Here is a 9,186-nt window from a genome sequence, read left to right as displayed (position 1 = left end):
TACTGGTCTCGGACCAGCGCCATCGCCACTGGTCTCGGACCGGAGTATCATTACTGGTCTCGGACCAGCGCCATCGCCACCGGTCTCAGACCAGAGTATTATTACTGGTCTCGGACTAGCGCCATCGCCACTGGTCTCGGACCAGCGCCATCGCCACCGGTCTCGGACCAGCACCATCGCCACCGGTCTCGGATCGGAGTATCCCAGACTCTCGCCTTAGTGCGAGTTATAAGTGAGCTCTGCTCTCACGCCCAACGACCTTTTAGGTCGGCTCCCATGCGAGAATTAAAAGTGAGCTCTGTTCTCACGCCCAACGACCTTTTAGGTCGGTGGTCCCAGACTCTCGCCTCAGTGCGAGTTATAAGTGAGCTCTGCTCTCACGCCCAACGACCTTTTAGGTCGGCTCCCATGCGAGAATTAAAAGTGAGCCCTGTGCTCACGCCCAACGACCTCTTAGGTCGGTAGCCCCAGACTCTTTCCTCAGTGCGAGTTATAAGTGAGCTCTGCTCTCATGCCCAACGACCTTTCAGGTCTGCTCCCATGCGAGAATTAAAAGTGAGTTCTGTTCTCACGCCCAACGACCTTTCAGGTCGGTAGCCCCAGACTCTCGCCTCAGTGCGAGTTATAAGTCGGTAGTCCTAGACTTTTGACGGTCAGGGCTTAGATTATTCTCTTCTCCCCTTGCTCCACGGGTATTCGGGAGTTGAGGGACCGAGACGGATCCTCAGTCGGTTGGCATCACTTTGTGATAAGGTATGATAAAGATTCTGTCCCTTTATATTGCTACAGGTTTCGCTTCTATGGGCTTCAAGGCTTATCCTTCCCCGTCCGGGGTTGGGCTATTACCACCGGTCTTGGACCAGAGTATTACCCCCGGTCTCAGATCAGAATATCACTAACGATCTCTCGGTCAGGCGGTCAGACCAATGCCCATTCGGTATTCCAGAGGCTACGTCCTGGTCAGACCTTCAGATCAATTCCTGGTCAGGCCTCCAAACTGCTTCTTTGTTAGGCCTTCGGATTGTTTCTGGGTCAGACCTTCAGATCAATTCCTGGTCAGGCCTCCAAACTGCATCTTTGTCAGGCCTTCGGATTGTTTCTGGGTCAAACCTTCAGATCAAGGCTGGGTCAGGCCTCCATATTGCTTCTTTGTCAGGTCTTCGGATTGTTTCTGGGTCAGACCTTCAGATCAAGGCTGGGTCAGACCTCCATATTGCTTCTTTGTCAGGCCTTCAGATTGTTTCTGGGTCAGACCTCCAGGTTGCTTCTTTGTCAGGCCTGCGAATTGCTTCCGGGTCACAAGTCTCCAGATCGAGTATGAGTTAGGCCTCCAGAGCACCTCCCGATCAGGGTCCCAGACTCTCGCCCCAGTGCGAGTTATAAGTGAGCTCTGCTCTCGCGCCCAACGACCTCTTGGTCAGCACTCATCACTCACTCGCTGCTCTGTCCGTCACTTATCACTCCACTCACTTGTCGCTCTGCCCGGCCCCCATCCCACTTGCTCCACTGGCCGCTTTGCCCGGCACCCATCCCACTTGCTTTACTCGTCGCCCTGCTCGGCACTCATCGTGCACGCTTCTCCGCTCTGCTCAGCACTCGCTCGGTCGACACTCGCTCGGTCGACACTCGCTCGGTGGGCGCTCGCTCGGTCGACCCTCACTCAATCGGCATGTTCCTAATCGCACTTACGGCTTTTACTCATCCTGGTCAGGATTTATTTGGACGACATTTTCTTGGTCGTGCATTCAACATCGCTCGTCCATCACTCAGTTTTCCATGGCATTCGGTCGATCGCTTACTTGCGCTTCTTAAACATTCGCTCGGTCGCCTACTCGGCTTTCCCACCCTTGTGTAGCTCGGCATCGCCACGCCACAGTTACTCGTTCTACGTCACATGACAGACTCACGATGACTCCGCGTTCGGTAGCGGTTATGTGTTTCATTCGGAGGGGTCTAGTCAGTCGGACTTGCGCCTACTTTGACTAGACTTGAGGGGGAGGCTTGTGATATGGATATGTGGCAAAGGGGTAATTAGGTGGAGATAGGAGGGCATTTTGGTCTTTTGGCAGGCTAGGGCTTTAAGGGGACACTATAGCATGCATGGAAAGAGGGGGGCCTGGGGGTTTTCGTTAGGGGGAGGGGGTGGATTTGCGCCCCCGCCATCTGCTTCCTCCTTCTCCTGCTCCTCGCCGGAGGCAACGCCGGCCGCCGGCCTCCTCCTCTCTTTCTCTCCCTCTTCTAGCCGACGACACCGACGACGCCCAATAGCATCTTGACTGCTTCCCTCCCCCACCAGCGGCGATACCATCTCCTCCTCCTCCTCTCTCCCGCGACCCACACTGCCGCCGGTCACCTGTCCTCTCGCGACGCAGCCACCGGGCAGTCCACCTCCATCTGCCATCCCCTCGACTACTCGCGCACACTATGCCTTAAGGCCGAGGCCGCCGAAGAACACTGCGGCAGCCCAAAGAGGCCTTCGGCGTGATCGGCAGCGACCTCCCTCTCCTCGCTGCGCCATAGCCGGCTCTCCCTCCTTGCTGCGCCGCCGTCGGCAGACCGCCACCGCTCTTCTCGCTCTCTTGCACGCTGCCGCCGAGGCTGCTCGTCATTGATGCCTATCGTCATCGGGACAGAACCATCCTTTTCTCCCGTTCCCTGCGCAGCAGCTTGGTTCGCCGGCAGTCACCGGGCGCCGTGACCCTGCTTGCCGACGCCTCCACGTGATATAGCCTCTCGGACCAACAGCCCCCGCGCAACAACAATCCACGTGCCGGCTGTCCTTATGTTGATTTCGTCCAGGCTCCGATTCCATCTCGTTGTGTGCCGGCCTTCATGCCGTATCTCGTTCCAGCTTCGTGTGTTGTGGTGTTTCAGCCTTTGTGTCATTGTTATTGTTTGGCATCACTGATTTGATCGTATTCTGCTTTTGTTGTTATCCCGGCCTGCGTGCCGAGCTCGTGTCCGGGCCTGCGTGCCGAGCTCGTGTCCAGACTTGCGTGCTGAGCCCGTGTCCCGATCTGCGTGCCGAGCCCGAGTCCCGGCCTACGTGCCGAGCCCGTGTCCCGGCCTGCGTGCCGGTGTTATTTCCTGGCATGCGTGCCGAGCTCGCGTCCCGGCCTGCGATCCGATCTTGTGTCCCGGTCTACGTACCGGTATTATATCCCGACTTGCAGCTCGTCCTCCGGGTTCGTGCTTCATTCAGCTTCTCGTCGTCAGATCCAGCTCTCCAGCCTGATCGGAGTCATCTACTCTTCCGGGTCGCGACAATTCTAGCCGCGTCCCATCCGAGGGCGTCCCCCTGGGTCAGGGTACGTTCCTCGTTCATATTTCATATGCATTTTCATTATTTCATGGCTTAGTCTTGTACTCATATATTCGTTGGATCTGCCTCGAGCATCAGGGTACCGGGGGCCGGGTCAACCCGGTCGCTGGCTGCAGGTAGCGTTGACCAGGGGACTTTTGGAGACTTAGTCAACACGAGAGCCATCTCAGCACACCCTCCCTCCGGGACGTCGCGACTTCGTCAACATTCTCGCCACCTCACCCGACGGTCCGTTTGATTCAGCTTCCGGACGGGATCACCATGGATAAAGAAGGTTAAAACCTATCCTTCGTTACTTTTCCTTCCCTTCCCTCACTCCTTCCACTTCCAAACAAGGTTCAAAATTTCCCTTAACTTACCCTTTCTTCCCCTTCCCTCACCTCCTCACAAACAGACAGTTAATACCTGTAAACCATCACTCAAGTGGTCTGCCCGCTCCTCATTGTTGGTTACCTTCTCTTGTGCTTCTAACTCATTTCCTCCTCGTCGGGATCGGAGATCGTGATCGTCCCATCTCATTTCATTCGCTCTTCCGCTTCGCAATCTTAGTGAATCCGGCGACGATGACGAGCAAGCGTAAGATTCTTCCCCCCATCCCTATCCCTCGCCGCTCCAGCTTTCACAATGTCTCAGCTGCTGTTTACACCAGTTTATACGCGAAGCAAGAACAGGTGACTTGCCTTCTTTTCCCTTCTCATTTTTTGAGACTCCAGTGGACGGAAAGTGTTTCCGACGGTTGGGTGCTGTGGATCTTCATCGTCCTTCCCCTCTTCTCTCATTTTTTGGGTTTGGGGGGAAGTCGACGGGGTGGTGAGTCGCCGTCTCCTCAGAAACATTTTTCGGTGGAAGCGGAGTTTCGTTTATGCACGCTGGTGGGCGTGGGGCGTGGGGCATGGAACAAAAGGTCTGGGTTCCCCCAGTGCCCTTCTCTTCTCCGGCAACCAGATCGGATCCAGTATGGCAAAGATTCGGGCGGAGGGTCGGTCTGGGTGGAGGGAGAGTAGGAGACGCTAACAGAGGTCGGGGTTAAGGTTTTATTACAACCCGAGGTAGATCCGGGTGGAGGCGGCGGCTCAGTCGGGGTGGAGGGAGCCGCTAACATAGGTCGGGTTTAAGAAAAGTCCTGGTCTAAGACCATGGGTATCTGCGGCGGCGGCAACTGCGGCTCAATCTAGGTGAAGGGAGACGCTAACATAGGTCGGGGTTAACAAAACTACTGGTCTGGCACAACCTACTGATTTTATTACAACCCGAGGTAGGTCCGGGGGAGGTGACGGCGACGGCGACGGCGACGGCTCAGGCTCAGTCAGGGTGGAGGGAGCCGCTAACGTGGGTCGGGATTAAGACGTGGGCCGAGGTAGGGCGTAGACGTATGCTGAGTGTACGGGAGGCTCGGGAGGTGGCGGCGGCGCAGCGCTGAGATAGGAGCCAGCCGAGGAGTTTAATTTCCTCAATCAATCGGCTTGACCATTTATTGTATCTAATTATGAACATTTGATGATCATCAAACCGCCATGCAAGCCCCAATTATTTGGGGCTTGACTATATACATCTTATCATATTTTCACTTTTCATAAATCTTTCCCTTCTAAATTCTAAGCATAGACACAAGGTAGTTTGGCACAACCTACTGGTTTTATTACAACCTAATGGTTTTGATGATGAGTAGGCTTATTAATTATGAAAACTACAATACTCTAGTTCAAGGGAAAGAGGTGTGTATTTTCTAAGCATAGATACTTGGTTGTTTTGGCACAACCTACTGGTTTTATTACAGCCTACTGGTTTTGGTGATGAGTAAGTTCATTAGTTATGAAAACTATAATACTCTCTAACTCTAACAATGTTTAAATTTTCTGATTTCCTTTTCCCTCATTTATTCCTAACAATGCTAAATATTGGTACTGATCACAGTGCTGCATGCTAACATTTTGCATGCATTTACAAATTCAGCATGGCAAGTTATCAAAATGTTCAGGAAGTCTGTTTGGTGTATATGTTTATCAATATTATGAATCATTTGTACTTGTTTATATAAGAAATAACAAGTCTACAATCAAGCTGGAGTGGAAATGTATATTCCAATGAGCTTGTAATGATGTTTTAGTTTGTCTTCAATAATTTCTCATTTGAAAAAAGTGTTGTTAAACTTTTCCATGGTCTATATAGGTTGCCCCCATACCTTATTTATCCATAACATCAAATGCATCGGAAATACCTAATTCTCCCAGTTCAAACTTGATGAAATTAGGGAATCCTAGCTCTGTAAGCATTGTAATTACATTTTAATTTCTCATTTGAAAAGTGTTAACTTTTCCACGGTCCATAGGTTGTCATCATACCTGATTCATCAAAAGCATTGGAAATAACCAATTCTCCCAGTTCAAACTTAATGGAATTAGGGAATCCTAGCTCTGTAAACATTGTGATAACTCTTTAATTCGTCTTCCATAATTTCTCATTTGAGTGTTTTTAACTTTCCACGGTCTATAGGTTGCCCCTGTACCTGATACTTCCACAACATCAGAAGCATTGGAAGTACCCAAGTCGGCCTGGCCCAAACTTGATGGAAAATTTGGCAGATGGACTTATCATTCAGGTGTGATACGTGAAGTTAGTTTTTTTTTTTTTTTTGTTGATTGAATTGTTAGTAGGGGTGTAAATGAGTCAAGCCGTTCGTGAGCTATTCGAAGCTCGATTCGATAAAAGCTCGTTTGAGCTCGTTTGATGAGGCTCGTTAAGATAAACAAACCATGTTCAAGCTTCACAATATTCGACTCGTTAGCTCGTGAACATGTTCGTTAAACTCATAAATCAACTTTTAAATAAAAAAATAATAGTTTTAATATTGAATTTATAAATTTTACACTCTACTTATGAAAAACATAGACAAATATATTAAATTTATTTATTAGAATAAAATTATAAATTTTAACAAGAATATTATATTTTTTAAAAAATATATAATTTAGTTTTTAATGAATATTTAAATTTATAATTTATATTTATTAAGCTTGTTTAGGCTCGATAAAAGCTCGAATAAGCTCGTGAGCCATGAATATATTCGTTAAATAAAGCTCGAGCTCGGCTCGATTATAAACGAGCCAAACTCAAACATCCAAGAGTTCGGCTCGGCTCAATTGCACCTCTAATTGTCAGTTGCTTAAATTTTGTTTATCTTAGGCTGCTGCTCAATCTCCGAAGAATGGAGCCAACTTTGATTGTCTCGTATCAAGAGAGGTAGGCTTTGTTGATTACTCTAAAGTATGAAAAATACAGCAATACAACAACTATAAAAATCTGTCGAGACGATCTTGAAGACAACGAGCCAAATCTCGACAAGTTCTTCTTACTTGTTGTTGGAAGAGCGATCACAGATGAAATCGGGAAGCCCTTCGAATTTCACGAGTCAAATCCCTATTCACAGATGTTCTCCTCTTCGATCACCGTCAACCACCTTTTTCCGATTACTCTTGGACGTCTTTTTAAGGAGGATGCAATGATCTTGTAACCAGTGCTTTAATAGCACATAATGGAGGAAGATGAAGGTGAATGGACACCCCTTCATCTTCCTAACGTTGCAACTAATGCAATGTCCAATATCTTTCACTCGTCCAAATCAATCCATAAAGGTTATATGGTCACAAAGACTATGTAAGTCACATAGACTATATGAAATGTCTCACATCTCCCACTCGTCCAAGTCAATCCATAAAGGTTATATGGTCACAAAGACCATGTAAGTCACATAGACTATATGATAATAAAATTATGAAGATAAGAGTAAAATTTAATTAGTCACAAAGATCAAATAAGAACATCCATTTGATACATTTAGGAAAATGGTTTGTATGATAGCAATTACACTGAGCGATAGATGCTAAGAAGATTGTTACACTTTACATAGTCGTTATTTGAGCAATCAATGCTAACAAAGGTGTTACACTTTCTTTAGCCGCTCTTCTAAATGAATTAGAGACATTCTCATAATGGCACATGACCTCTCTGTCCCGATGGTATATAGCCTTTATCCAGGAAACATTCAATCTCCTAGTGGCAAATAGTCATTATCTTGGAGATATCCGTGTCTTGCTTTTTACTCAGATTAAATAATGTTCATTTACATCAATATGAACATCTCTAATCTCTTATAATGACCATTATGTCAAGAGCATGTTCCATATTGCATATTCACGTTCATTTCTATACATAACAGAAATGGGTCGACTAGTGAATAACATCAAAATATGTAAATCTATTTAACCTTCCTTTTTAGTTAAAATCTATTCATTCTAATCAGTCACTTTCCTAGTTATGCTCCATAGACCGAATCATCCATAACCATAGAATACATGCTAAAGTAGCATACACTGATTAAAACCTTAAGTAAACAGCTAAATAGTCACTAAGGACAAAACCTGAGATTAACTTAGAATCTCAAAGGTCTTACATAGTAGAGAAATAGGGATTTATTTTCCTACTACCTTTATTGTCCCAATAGCATATGTGATATGAATTACATACTACGATATTATTCTCTTTACTAAAAAGAGCGCATGTTTTTCTCAAATTTAACATCGTACAAATTTTGATCTAGATATACTTAATGTCTAATATGAATTTAACATATAAATTTCAATCTGACTTTCAAAAGGTTTAGTTAATGGTGAGTTCATTTACTTCGATCATTACATAAATGATCGTATATTGACAGCGACCTTAACTTATAGGTATGTCTCTATTCACAACTACATAAGTTGCCCCATAAGTAATAGTCTTACCTCTATTTATACTTGACAAATAGAGATAATTGTTCATGTGAGTGGACCAATCTCAATCTGCCAACATGTTGATATAGACTTTAATCCAAAATGTAACAACATATACACTGAGTAGATCATGACATTTTACAACGTGTTACATTTTACTAAATCACAAAGACTTCCCATATCTTTGAAATGACTCTTTAGTCAATGACTTAATAAAAGGATTTGCAAGCATAGTATGTGTAGGGATATACTCAAGAATTATCATTTTCTTGTCCACAATATCCCTTATAAAATTATACTTAATTCTATATGCTTGCTTTTGCTATGATATTTGAGATCCTCAGCTTGACTGTCATAGTACACTGTAACATGACTCCCACTGTCCTTAGCAATCTTTAAATGTTGCAGGAACCTTTTCAACCAGACAGATTGTTGCACAACTGATACACAAGTCGCATATCTTTCATTGTCGACAAGGCTACACAAGCCTAGCCATATAGCTTCTATTGTCGAAAAGGCTACACAAGCCAAGCCACACAACTTCCATTTGTCGACAAGGCTACATAAACCTGTTTCTTGCTATTCCATGAGATTGCGCTATCATTTAGCAAGAAGCTATAGCCAGATGTAGATTTTCTGTCATCAAAGTCTCATGTCCAATCTGCATCTATACAACCTTTCAGGCTCATCATAGATCCTTGGAAACAGATACATCAATCTGTTATCCCTTTACCGCTTTCCAATGTCTCGATCCATCGTTTAACTAGAAACGACTAACTAAGCCAACATCATAGCTTATAGCAGGATGAGTACACAACATAGTGCACATCAAACTACCAATAACACTGACATATGTTTTTTTCCAACTATTTCTTTAGGAGTCTTGGGATACAATGTTGCAATTCGACATATTGAAGTATTATAGCATCTTAGTGATATAAGACTATTGAGACAAATCCAAAAGCTCTTTTTTTATTGATCTTTCATGATCTTCACTTCTAAGATGTATTCAGGTTCTTTTCAAAAATAATATTCTCCATTTGGGTATATCCTTTTGCAACTAGTCGAGCTTTGTATTGATTAATTGATCCATCC

This window comes from Zingiber officinale, chromosome 2A, assembly GCF_018446385.1.
Source record: "Zingiber officinale cultivar Zhangliang chromosome 2A, Zo_v1.1, whole genome shotgun sequence".
Taxonomy (NCBI): Eukaryota; Viridiplantae; Streptophyta; class Magnoliopsida; order Zingiberales; family Zingiberaceae; genus Zingiber; species Zingiber officinale.
The sequence above is the reverse complement of the archived record's forward strand: the minus strand, read 5'-3'. Positions refer to the sequence as shown.